This window comes from Mastigoproctus giganteus, chromosome 8, assembly GCF_048544385.1.
Source record: "Mastigoproctus giganteus isolate SK-2022 chromosome 8, ASM4854438v1, whole genome shotgun sequence".
In the NCBI taxonomy this organism is placed as follows: domain Eukaryota; kingdom Metazoa; phylum Arthropoda; class Arachnida; order Uropygi; family Thelyphonidae; genus Mastigoproctus; species Mastigoproctus giganteus.
The window spans coordinates 88,783,512-88,797,664 of NC_143582.1; the positions used below are offsets into that span (position 1 = coordinate 88,783,512).

The 14,153-nt window shown below is 38.8% G+C and overlaps 1 protein-coding gene across 1 annotated transcript in view; it reads left to right on the forward strand.

Annotated features, from left to right (window-relative positions):
* The first annotated feature begins 206 nt into the window (after positions 1-206).
* LOC150081705 (tachykinin-like peptides receptor 86C) overlaps positions 207-14,153 on the forward strand; it is a 146,123-nt gene continuing 132,176 nt past the window's right edge. Inside the window, exon 1 of the mRNA XM_090379572.1 lies at positions 207-433. The gene's annotated coding sequence lies outside the window, so the exon portion shown is untranslated. The remainder of the gene's footprint in view (positions 434-14,153) is intronic.

Genomic DNA, 14,153 nt, shown 5'->3' on the forward strand with positions numbered 1-14,153 from the left:
GCGTAAAGCGTGAGTATTCTAAAATTTTCGTTGGGCTGATGATAAGTAATGTTACCAACATTGAAGCGTAAATTCGAGGGTAGAACTATCTGTTCGCTTAACTTAGTATTAACCTCTAGCATGAGAAATAAAAGTGTGAACTGATTATACGAGTGGAGGCTAAATCGAACTACTCTCAATTGATGGTAGTAACCTGATATTTCTGTGGGGTGTAAAGATAGTTCTCCTCAGCGCGGTGCATTCTGGATAACGCTAAATGAACTAGTCCAATCTGGCAGCCAAATAATCCTAGTGATCTCCTGGTTACGTATACGCTAGTTATTTAATTTTGTGTGTACTATACAAGCCATACGATAAATAAATGTGACTTGACTTCTTGTGAAGCGATAGAAATTAGTGCGACCTTGCATGAATGATATCGCTCAAATAACAGGTATTATTTATATTTATATTGGATTTGCGTTTATATTTTTATTTGATTTTTTTAATAAAATTATTATTTTACTCAGAACTCGTATTGGAATATAGCGATAATTTGTAACAAAATAATAATAAATAATAATATTAAGATAAATATAATTTTTGTCAAAAGTTTATCCGACTCATGCAAACTTTATTCGCTAATTCTATTTGTAAGTTACAACATTTGGGCATCCAGTTAAAAATAAACCGAACCTCTAACTGATAATGACTCTAGAATTTTTTCGAACACTTAATCAAATATATATATACAACAAAATAAATTTATCAACCTGAGACCGACCATTTCGAGCACTGATCCCATTATTATTTTATTTTCGGAAATTTCGGTCATTCCCCCACTAGGTTTTTTACCTCCAGCGTTCCGCTACTGAACTGTACGACTACAGCGATGTCCGTAATGCATTCCGGAAGTATACTTGGCAGGTAAGGATTCGATCTGTACTACTACTGTCCTTTCAAGCATTGATTTGCCAAAGAAATTCCGAGTTTTCCCCCAGATTGCGTCAATGCCTTTTGACAAATAACTTAATAATAAGTAATGCGGATGTGAGATTCCTAACGGATCGGCAACATTATGGAGAAAAAATATATTAATTGGGATGATATTAAGTGTGAGTTAACAATATAGTTTGTATAGAATCCATTTTTGTCATTTGTATTTTCAAATCGTTTGAAAGAAAAATTTTTAAAAGAAAAATGTTTAAAAGAAAAATTAGAAAAACCATTGATTTTTTTTATAGGCATAAGTTACGTTCATTAACCCCAGGGGTTCACATCTGGTGAGTATGGACTTGGCACACCCAGGGTCCTGAGCTACATCATTCTTTCTTTTTTGGTGATTCCTTTTTACTTCTGACTCCTCTCTCTCTCTCTCTCTCTCTCTCTCTCTCTCTCTCTCTCTCTCTCAGGGTAATTCAGACTCTTTTTTTATTTTTAAACTGGTGCAGCGTAAGCCTCAGGCTTCCTAGCACCATATGGATAATAATAATAATAATCAAAGGTAGCCTAAGTTATATTAATAATCAAATCTTACGCTGATTATTGTTGTGGTTTTAGAAATGCTTTCTTTTTAATTTTTGTGTTACGATGAGATAATTATCGTCTGATGAAAATATTTTATATTTTCATCAAAGTCTTTGAAGATGTTGCACGAAATTCAAATACATGTACTTGTGGTTTATTATTTTATGCCCCTCCTCATTCCGTTTCTCTGCGATTTCTATTCTCGTTGTTCATCATCTAAATCTTACTGTTCAGTGATCAAAATACAGCTGAATTTCGAAAAAAATATTTCTGGATGGACGCCATATATTTAGAATACATTAAAATATATTTTTTTTCGTTTTTTATTTATTTACACAATATACAGGGTGTCTCAAAAATATTGGTACAAACGTTTAGGGGAGGTAGGTAACATTTAAAGGAATGTGAATCGCATAGGAACCCATAACCGGAAACGTCACCGTAAGTCGGTAGACGGCGCTGTTCATCAGTTCGCGAGAGAGAAAATTTCTGGTTTACTCATTTAAGCAGTAGTCGCCGCACGAAGAGCATGCATCGATATACGAACTGTGAGTTGGCAGACATGCACCTAGTGTATGGATTAGCAGAGTGCAATGGACGAGCCGCGCAACGAATTTATGGAGAACGCTTCCCAGACAGACAGACAGACATGTACCGGACCACTGTTTGTTTGCACGTGTGCATCAAAATTTGTGCGATTATGGGTCATTTAGAGGTAACAGGAGTAGTGCGGGCAGACCACATTCGACCCGAACTCCCGCCATGGAAGAACGTGTGTTGAATGCCGTCCAGTATAATCCTACTACCAGCACACGTGCAGTTGCCTCTGCCTTAGCAGTGTCTCGTTGCAGTGCACAGTGTGTCTAGCACGACGATTCCTTACACCCCTTTCATCTCCAAAGAGTTCAATTACTGTTCCCCCAAGATCATCCTGCACGTGTGGCTTTTGCGCAGTGGTTTCTCCAAGAAAGTGTTCAAGACTTGAATTTTCCAGCCTATGTTTTGTTCACGGATGAGGCTTATTTCACTCGGGAAGGCTTATTCGATCAGCACAATGCTCATGTGTGGGCTCACGACAACCCACACGATGTGCGCCCACATGGGGCACAACATCGCTTCGCAATAAATGTGTGGGCAGGTATGGTCGGTGACTGCTTAGTCGGCCCATACCTGTTACCATCCCGCATGAACTCCGCTAAATATCGGATCTTTCTTGAACAAGTTCTACCAGGGTTACTTGACGCTGTTCCAGCAAATGTGAGACGCAACATTTGGTTTCAACATGACGGGGCGCCTGCCCATTATGGAAGGTGTGTTCGTGACCATTTGAACAGGCGTCGATGGATTGGCCGTGGTGGACCAGTTGCCTGGACCCCACTCACCTGATTTATCGAGCTTTGATTTCTGTCTGTTGGGGCCCTCAAATCTATAGTGTATGAATCGCCTGTGGAGACGGAAATGGATCTCGTGGCGAGACTCGTCTGCGCTGCTGCTACTGTCAAAGAAACTCCAGGTGTGTTCGACCGTGACCGCCAATTCATGCTGCATCGGTGTCACGCATGCATCGCGTCTCATGGTGGAACCTTCGAGCATCTGTTGTAACATCATGAAATGCATCCATCTCGTACCGCATTGTTAATACAAATTATGTCAAATAAATGTTTGCCACTAATTACTGTCTTGTGTCATTTCTGCTTCTTGTGCCTCTGCTACTACTTTCCCGTGACGTTTCCGGTTATGGGTTCCTATGCGATTCACATTCCTTTAGATGTTACCTACCTCCCCAAAACGTTTGTACCAATATTTTTGAGACACCCTGTGTATTTCAGATTGCTCCAACAAATTGCGTGTTATAGAGACAGGATGTGATGGTGATAACCGACCATGAATGACAACATCTGCAGAGCTCCTTTTCTGGTTCGCTACTCTAATGTTGCTGTGCCCCTAAAACCCTGGTAAGTTCTTAAAAGCAAGAACATTTATTTATCTTCATATTGTTTGCATTACTCTTATTATTCTACAATTATTTATTGTTGTTTGAAATAGGTTAATTGTATATATTTTAAGCTATTCACGCTGCTTAAATTTTGTATTCTTAAGAATTTTACAATGAAGAGAATTTTTTCTGTTTTCCATAATACAGATTCTAGGGTTTGTATTAAGGAAAATAGAATATCGTAGACAAAAAAACATATAATAATCATTATGACAGTACTTTACCCAGCAATTTTTACTACAACAGCCAAAAAGTAATAGTGAAAAGGGTAGAGAGATGAAGAATATTAAATTAAAAAGAGAGTATAAATCCCTTTGAAGTGACGTTGTTTTTGTGTATCAAGTATTTAGACAATATTGCACCGTATTATACAGGGTGTTTCAGTTAAACGTTTCAGAACTTCTAAGAGGGGTAGGGTACATCCTGACAACTCGAAATCATATAGCAATGTGGGGTCGGAAATGCTTTCCTGAAGCGGTGTTGTACACAGAAGCACCATAAAAAGAAAAGAGACCGTAAGTGAGAAATCGTTTTAATAATACATGAAAAGAAGCAAAAGGTACATGGATTAAAGTAAGTGTTCGAAGTTTCTTCCACGGGCTACAATGCACGCCTCACATCTCCGACGCATGGACATCCGAACATTCTGGAATACTCCAGGCGAATTTCGAATTTCTTCGGCAGCTACTGCGATTCTTGCAACCAGCTCCTCAGCATTGTTAACAGGGGTGTCATAAACTAGCGATTTCATATGACCCCAGAAATAAAAATCAAGACATGATAGGTCGGGTGACCGAGCAGGCCAACGCACGGGACCACCACGTCCGATCCACTGTTGACCAAATGTGACATCCAGGTAGTTACGAACATCTCCGCTATAATGGGCAGGAGCTCCATCGTGTTGGAACCACATTGTCTGTTGCGTCGATGCAGAAATCTGTTCATCTCTCAAAAGTTGTGGCAATACTTGCTGCAGAAAGATCAAGTAGATAGGTCCGGTTAGACGACACGGTAACAGGTAAGGTCCGATGAGGTGATCTCCCATAATACCGGCCCATACATTGACCGAAAATCGAATCTGTGCTGCACGACGTCGTATTGCATGCGGGTTCTCGACCGCCCAGATATGGTCGTTATGCGTGTTGAAAATTCCTTCCCTTCTGAAGGAATTTTCACGGTCATATGAAATCGCTAGTTTATGACACCCCTGTTGACAATGCTGAGGAGCTGGTTGCAAGAATCGCAGTAGCTGCCGAAGAAATTCGAAATTCGCCTGGAGTATTCCAGAATGTTCGGATGTCCATGCGTCGGAGATGTGAGGCGTGCATTGTAGCCCGTGGAAGAAACTTCGAACACTTACTTTAATCCATGTACCTTTTGCTTCTTTTCATGTATTATTAAAACGATTTCTCACTTACGGTCTCTTTTCTTTTTATGGTGCTTCTGTGTACAACACCGCTTCAGGAAAGCATTTCCGACCCCACATTGCTATATGATTTCGAGTTGTCAGGATGTACCCTACCCTTCTTAGAAGTTCTGAAACGTTTAACTGAAACACCCTGTATATCATGCCGTATGCATTTACGAAACTTCTCTTGTTGTAGAGCTTGTGAGCTCGTTAAAAACTGAAATAGTGAGTTCAATTAATGGCAAATTTATTATTATGGCAAGTTTAATTAATGGTAAGATAGAAACTAAATTAAAACAGAAAAAATTCCAGGGCCATGCAAACTTATCTCAAGGATCACGCGTGCTCGGCGGACACGAGTCGCTATAAGAAACCATTCATATTAATTACAGTAATCAATTAATTCAAGTAATCCTTGTTTTTTTTTTTTTTTTGAAAACCCACAACATGACAGGTATTAGAACCTATAGTACTTAGTACCGTGCATGGGCCGAAGTTTGAGAAGATGAAAGAAGATACTTGTTGACTTGAATTCCTGTAGACTGTAATTTTCAGGACATACGTACGAAGGAAGGTTGTTCCAGAAAATGGAAGTTGAATAAATAACTGAGGAAGAAGAAAAGTTGGTTCTGTGAGTTTGAAGTTGGACAGTAAATGGTGTTGACCGGTTGCGGCACACGTGTTTGGACTGCTTTGGAAGAGAGAGAGAGAGCGGAAATTGCAGAAGCCAATTCAGAAGAACAGTGTCCATGGAAGTATCTATATAAAAGCCACGCAGCAGAAACAGAAAGTCTATGAGACGGAGAGTGGAGGGACGCTGTTAGACATGAGTCATTAATTAACCTAACTACCCTCTTTTGAATGGAATCTAGAAGCCTGAGAGAGATTTTGGGGGCACCTTCCCAGATGTGGGAACAATATTTCATGGTAAGGCGGATTTGAGATTTGCATAATGTGAACAGCAGTTTGGAAGAAAAGTAACGCCGAGAGCGAAAGAGAAAACCTAGTTTTTTAGATTCAGAGGAAGCAACATTTGTAATGTGTTTATGAGAATACAGATTAGAAGTGAGGGTAATCCCCAGTAGAGATCTTTGATCTTGCCTGGAAACCAGAGTGCCATTGAAGATAAGCATAGGAGCAGAAGAACCCTTTTTGATAGTATAGGAGACTACGTTTTAGAAAGATTGAAATCAACTAAGTTATCTTTGTCCCACTGGAGAATTACCTGGAGATCAGCATTTAAGGAATTGGTAGCAGATATTTGAGAAGTTGAAGCTGTTTGTGCAGGGCAAACTGGAAGGCGGAATACAATGTGCTACCACCAGCAAAACTATGGATATGATTTATGGTCAATGAAGTAGGTCATTAATATACAAAGGGAAAAGAAGGAGAAAGAATTGAACCTTGGAGAACACCAGCATTAGTGGAGAAGTTAGAAGACAGAGCGTTATCTACTGTCACCCGCAGTGAGCGATCAGAGAGAAAACTGGATAACCAATACATACAAAAAAAAAAGTTGTTAACCATAAGATGGAAGCTTATTTAGAAGGCCATTATGCCAAACACGATCAAAAGCCTTTGAAATGTCAATAGCAACTGCTTGAGTTTCACCAAACTTTTCCATATAAGGATAATTCAGATTTCTTATATGAATTAATCCTTGATATAAGTAATTTTACAGCAAAAATACCTTAAAGAATGGGTTTTTTTCACAATGTCTTTGCGTTTACATTCGTAGAGGATATAAAGATTTAAGTTTAGGATACCTCTCATTACTGCTGTATTGTCTTTCACGAAATTCAAAAGAGTGCTTATTTGTTTTATGACTTCAGTTCAGCCTTTAAGCTCGTATAAACATACAGAGACACACAACTGTAAGTGAAGAGAATATTATGGTCCAATTGCGAATCATGTAATTCTCCCGCTCTGTTTGTGTTTATTACCCAGTGGAATGCAATACATCCTCTGTAGGAGTGACAAAGTAAAAGTACGTTCGAACAACCTAGGCGATACTCTTGAGTTCCATTCGTTGATGTCGTCTGGAGAAAGACATTAATTTCTGTAATTACATGCTCTCTTTTGGAGGAGAAAGTATTTGCGTGTAAGCAAGTGTTTGTCCCTTTTGGCGATCAACCACGTCACGACAACATCGGCATTCTCCCATGTGCCTTGTATTACTCTGAATATAGCAAATGAGTATTGAGACAGATAGAAATCCCACTTGGTTTTCAAAAGTACACTATCAATACGCACAAAGTACAGAGAATTACAGAATTACCCTTACATGTATTCATAACATTTTCGAAAACATTAATATTAATACAAATTGTGTATTTCATACATGCAGTACCGTATATGTATATTAAATTTAAAAAAAAAAAAACTTAATTAAAAATCTATGAAACAAAGTACGTGATGATTATTCAATGAATCAATTCATGATCATTCAATGGTTTTCAACCAGCTATCAATGTTTTTTGTTTTTTTTTCCCCCAAAGCTAACGGGGACTTTCTAAGTACATAATATACATTTTAGCATATTTTACCGAGTTTTGTGTGCTGCAAGAAATCAGACTATCTCGGTTCTGCATTCACACTAGGAACACGTGTAATAATTTTTATATTTTTATCTAATATTTTTAATTTTCTTTTTATTTTGAACAAATGCCAGTTTTTCATCTTATGCTAAGCATGAGATGGAAAAACTAGCGCAATGTTTGAATATACTCGTATTTTATTCGTGGTGGAGCAGATTATTTTTGTTTTATTTTTTCTTTTATCTTCTGAATCTGTCCAAATATCCGCGTTTTTCTCTTTTTAAGCTTTAGCTAGTATATATGGAAATTGGCCGAATTTATTCACAATATACAAATTATGTGATGTTGAAGCAGTTTTTTTTTATTTTTTTAATATTACTACTCGGAAGAATTCCATGCTGATGGGATTCTTCTTCTTTGCTCAGACTTAACCTGAGGGGGCACAGCTTTTCAAATTGAAGAAAAATAGTTGTAGAATTGATGTGCGTTAATTTGCCTTTAGCCAGCGTGTAGTTGATTGGTGGAACAGACTTCCGTCTTTTGTTGTGGAAGTTGATAGCCTAAATAAATTTAAAGCTGAGCCGGACAGGCATTTGGAATGAATGGAGGGGTGAAATGGGAGGTGTCTTTTTCTTTTTTTTTTTTTTTTGGCTGATGCTACATAAGCTTGCTTTCTTGCATCGTATGCCTCCACTAATGCTAAGTCGAACTTGCTATGCAGGTTGAATTTTCACGGGACAGATATCATACCTACTCAATTAATCATTTCGTTGAAGCTATAATTTCGTGTCCCGAGTTCTTCTATCCTCCCCCCAAGACTAGATTTAGTGAGGTAGAGTGGTACACTCGCTCCAAGATCGCAGGGATCCAGGAAAAGTCCTAGTGCTTCAGGACCCTCTAATCTAAATTTTAGAGCCTCTAAGAATGTGTACGCTAGGGCTCCACACTTAAATCACTCCCCTTCCCATATGCACAAACACACATTGGTTATTCGAGAAAGCGCTTGGGTTTTTAGTATAACCTTAAAATTGGTATTACCCATAAAGCCTTGATTTCCGTTCTAGTCGACGTTAGATAGATCTTACTCCCGAGCCCATAAAACCATTACATTTTATGAAGGTTGCATTAATCAACACTTAAGTATTTCCCAATGATGTATACCAAATTTCGTCACTCCTCTATTATACAAATAATGATATGCACACGTTGCAATCATGCAAATTGTTTATAAATAAATATTTAATAAATTCTACTTACTTGAAACGTTCATCACTTTGCAGTTTTATTTCATGATTTTTTTAAACATCCGGATTGTGGTAACTTTCATTTTACTTAAAGATTAATAAATTTATTTTTCTGTACTTATAATTCGCTAAATCAGGAACATAACTCGCCTTCATCATGAAACAGGAAATGGCAAAGGACACGGGATCTAGCGGACTACCAGCTGTATAAAATTGGGCACGCTTCTTACGCATTCGGAGGATGGCACAGAACGACTGGATTGCACACAGAATGAAACTTGGGGAAAAGAAGCTACACCAATAAGAACCAACAGTCCCCCATGACCACTGACATCTTGCTCGCGTGGGCTAACTCGCTCGAAACTAAGCCCCTGCCTGCCCCAATCCCTTTATTCGGGTTAATCCACCAGCTAACCAAACATCACTGGATAAAGTAACCATCACAAAGGAAAGCCTTACTGAGGTCATCAACAGTCTTCCCAACAAGTCTACCACTGGCCCGGATGGATTCCCTGTTTTCATGATTAAACTATGTAGTGTATGTCAGGAGGTTTATTACAGACCTCCTGCTTGACGCATTCAACTCCATCCTCGAAACAGGAGTTTACCCTACCATCTGGAACACATTTTTCTCCCTTTCCAAAAAAGTCTAACCCAAAATCGCCTAACTACAAACTACAGACCAATTTCCGTAGGATGCATCTCCCTCAAAATCTTGGGAAAAGCCATACTCCCTGCTCTCACCGATCACATGTTCGGCCACAAACCTCCATACCTTCATAGTGTACTACCTAGACGATCCACGATCACCAACCTCGTGGACACAGTGTTCAGAATTGAAGGTACATTAAGCAACAAAGAGCAACTGGATTATTGTGTTCCTCGACATTAAGGTGGCCTTTGACAATCTGTCCACCCATGCAGTATGTGCCATACTCTGCAACTACTTCAAAATCTCTGGCCACATTCTAGTTCTTAGGAAACTACTTCAGTCCAGGACCCTATGCATCAGAAATAAGAACCATAATCACCGCATTCTCTGCTCCAGAGGGCCCCGCAAGGGAGTGTTCTCTCTTCCGCCCTCTTCGCCGCATTTTTAGAACCCTTCCTAGCAAATCATGCTAATTTTACCACTTATGCAGATGATACTAAGTTCTTCATCATCATCACAAAATGCCCCCAGTCTCTCCAGTCTATTACTGTGAGCTCCAACCGACAGCTACATGAACTGGAAAATTACCTTCATGCGATTGGGCTCTCCATTAACAAAGAGAAAATTTCACAATTCTCTATCACTAAGAATAAAAATACCAACAATGTGAACATCATTATAGCGAACTCTCCAGTTAAAAAAAGTCACCCAAAATAAGGATTTGGGTGTCGCCTGGACAAATACCTCACCTTCTTGCCTGACTTTAATGCCGAATGAAAACGTATTCGGCTTTATGGGCAGTAAAACAGGAGATCTCTAACTTCCATAACCTGCACCTTATCATCAAATACACATTCTTCAATGCATAATCCCAATTCCTTTATATGCCTCAACTATATGGTCCTCAGTACCCTTTTCATACTAAGCCAGGTTCCTTTCCCTGGAATACTGGATTTTGAAATGGCTAAATAGGGTCGCCGGGCTAACACATACAATCTCAAAATCTGTTCTGGCCACCAATCTTAATACGCTTCCTTGGAGGTATCAAATCATCTCTAGGAACCTCCTTACCCTCTCTCAGCTTCCATCCAGAAAACTGAGCTCACCTGATATATGGGATATCGCCAGACAGGAAAAGATGGCAGACCAACACATCCCCATACAGATAGAAGCTGCGTAGCATGTCCTTCCTGGACAACATGTTTCCACATAACTCCTTCCAAATATTGAATAGATTAGCCATAGACGTTGAGAAGCTCTGCAAGGACAGAACCTATAGATCATCCATTCTTGCAGACATGTATGCCCTCGTCATGCTCTAGGTGGACTCTCTGAGATGCCGCGTTATCCTCGCTCTGTTGTATATGTATGTACTTTTATATGTGGTATCTTTATGTTTATGTATCTTCACCAGAGGCTGTTTAAGGCCGTGTATTGTATCTGGACTCTGTACACAATGCATTTGTCTGTCATTTATATTTAATCTCTGTATGTAACTCGTGTCCTCTAGCTGCATAGCTGTAAACGGACATTTCTTCGGAAATAAATTGATATTAATAATAATAATAGAAGCGAAATCGTCCTCCCCACACCGAGCTTTTTCCACCCGCTGTGGGTAGGATGGCGATTATAACCATTGCTGCACGCGAGGACGATTCCTCGATGACGCTAGCAAAAAGTCTTGCATCCCCTGTTCAAATGAATTCATCTTGACAAAAAAAAATTGCTTCAATTAACTAGGGCAGACCGCGCTGTGAAAAATTTTCTTCTTCTATAAGGTCCGTCAAGTTTACGGTTAATCCACAAGGATTTCACCACATTTATTGCCTCTCTTCGTGTCTAGGCAGAATTGCAAAGAAGAACATTTTTCCAGTGTGACACCAAATGTTTCTTAACCAAGCCATCAGTTCGTTTATGTTCTAAGTCATTAGAATCCATATGCATCACTATTCACCCTTTATTATCCTTACAAGGATAATAAAGGGTGAATTTACACTTTGGTTCCACCAAAGTGTCCTGTACTGAAAGATTCAGCCCTGGATCCCGACTCAGGATAGTGCCATTCCGTATAGAGTCAGACACTTGGGTCCTTGTAAGTCCTCCAGCTCGTGAGGGCTGATGACCCTCCTATGTGCGAGCAATGCGACACCGTTTTATCTGTCCAACACATTTTATGCGATTGTTTTATAAATGCTCGTTTTATAAATGCTCCAGTTTTATAAATGCCAGTTTTATAAATGTTTTATAAATGCTCGTTTTAGCGCTTTTACCCATCTGACTGAGCCGTATACACTCAGTCAGATTTTAAATGACAACGACAATGTGTCAGCAGTTTTTAAATTTTTAAAATCGATCAATATGTATACACTCATATGAATTATACAATTTGCTTTTATGTATTGATATGTCTGTATATGTATATATACACATGCAACTTTAGACGGAGTAACCTTTTTTTAAAACTAACAAGTCTAATCTTTTTTGAATTTTATTCTTTCCATGGCGCACTATAATAATAATATAGTGCGCCATGGAAATTCTTTATTCTTTCCATGGCGCACTATAATAATAATATAGTGCGCCTTGCTGTTTTTGCGCCACAAAAATCAAAATCAAATCCTCCAGCTCGAATTTTCACTATGGCATTATCTCGTGTTTTCGGAGAGTCGGTCGTACCTAACAGTGCATACAGTTCTAATTTAAGGTCGTAGCGCTTTCTGTAAGCACACAGAAAGGAATCGCCATCAACTAAAGGAAGTTCTGCCTATGTGCGAGTGCGACAGTAAGTACGAAGAAAAAGGTACGCAATTCACTGACGGTGGAACAGTCAGTGACGATTTCCCCTTCAGTCATGACATCCTGTGGCATGTTATGTTTTTAAATCATAATTTAAGTAAAAACAATAAAAATTCAAATAATAAATATATCAAAATAAACACCTTTTGAAAAGTTCCTCCTTAAAAATTAAATTAAAATTACTAAAATTATCACAATATACTAATTGATAGAATCCGTCTAATAATATTTGAGTAAACTGAATGGTAATTGGTATTCTTCCATTTGCTGAGACTACACACATGAGGGGACATAAATTCGAGTTAAGGAAGAACGGTTGCAGAATAGATGTTTGGAAGTCTGCCTTCAGCCAGCGGGTGGTTGATTATTGGAAAAGGCTTCCATCTGTTGTGGAAGTGGACGGGTTGAATAACTTCAAGGATGAACTAGAAAAAATCTTGAAGGGCACGGATGGGTGAGCGAACTTTTTTTTTTTTGCTAATGCTTGCTTGCTTTCTTGCATCATTTGCCATTATTACTACTTATAATAATAATAATAGTCACAATAGTCACACTAATAATAATAGTGTGTTGGTATATGGCGTCAACCAATGCAGAAAAAACGTGCGAATTTTCGAAAAAATATGAAAAATTTAGTATTCCTCAAGTATGGAACCCCCATCACAATTTGAATAATAAATTATTTTTTCAGTGGAGAAGTATAACCATAAATTCTTTAATTTTTTGCAGTAAAAATTCAGGCTTATTAAATGATAGGGTTTATTTTTGTATGGAGCTGTCAGCTATTGATGTTTTGTATGTTTATGTATCTTCACCAGAGGCTGTTTAAGGCCGTGTATTGTATCTGGACTCTGTACACAATGCATTTGTCTGTCATTTATATTTAATCTCTGTATGTAACTCGTGTCCTCTAGCTGCATAGCTGTAAACGGACATTTCTTCGGAAATAAATTGATATTAATAATAATAATAGAAGCGAAATCGTCCTCCCCACACCGAGCTTTTGGTCGAGAAGTGACCAAGAACTACATTAAGACAGTTAAGGTAAATAATTTTTTTGGATAATAATTAAATTTTTTAAAGTTTCTCATTTTCAGTTATTTTTTGTCGTTTATTACAAACACCTGAGTGGTAAATTCTGTACACCAATGAACCGCAGCTGTGACTCTAAAAACGCACCCGGAAAATGTTTTAAAAGCAGCAGCAAATGAGGTAAGCGAACATCCAACCACAACTATGAGAGCATCCTTGCATTTAGAGGACGCCATTAGAGATCTCAGACGGAGCATCTCTCACCCACAAGGGGGTGATTGATCAAAGCGAGCAACCGCAAACCATAAAGCTTGACAACCCCGGCTGTTAAAAATAACTGAGTCAGTAGTCAAACAGGCACTCAGCAATCAACAACATGGATTAGCTAAGGGAAGGCCCTGCACGACCAATCGAATCAGACACCACGAGACAGGCTCAATAATGCTTATTAAAAAATATTCCAAATGAAAGATCTTGAGCACATGGATATAATCTCTCTCTCTCTCTCTCTCTCTCTCTCTCTCTCTCTCTCTCTCTCTCTCTCTCTCTCTCTCTCCCCATCCTCTCTAACAGAGATTGCTACTATGCCTCCGGTATGCGCGTGTGAAGGTCCAGGCTTCGTACAGTCGGATTCAAGATAAAATAACGATAGGCCCAAATGTTATAGGACAATAAAGGTTAGAACTGTCAGCATATATCACAGAACGAGAGGTACTTCAAGAGATGTTATGGAACCAATCAAGAGCTGGCCTGCGTCGACTATCATGTGAGATATAACTTCGCTCCAGACACCCAAAATTTATCATCGTTTCTTGGATCAACATGCAACTAAGGGGAGGTTTTGAAGGATGCGGGTGACACTCCCTGGTGACTTGATAATATAGCACTGGTAATATCAAGGAAGGTAATACAGTAGAAAAAAAAGAAAGGAAAAAGGACAGCAGTAAACCATGCAGTAATATTACCTGCATTCAGCAATGAC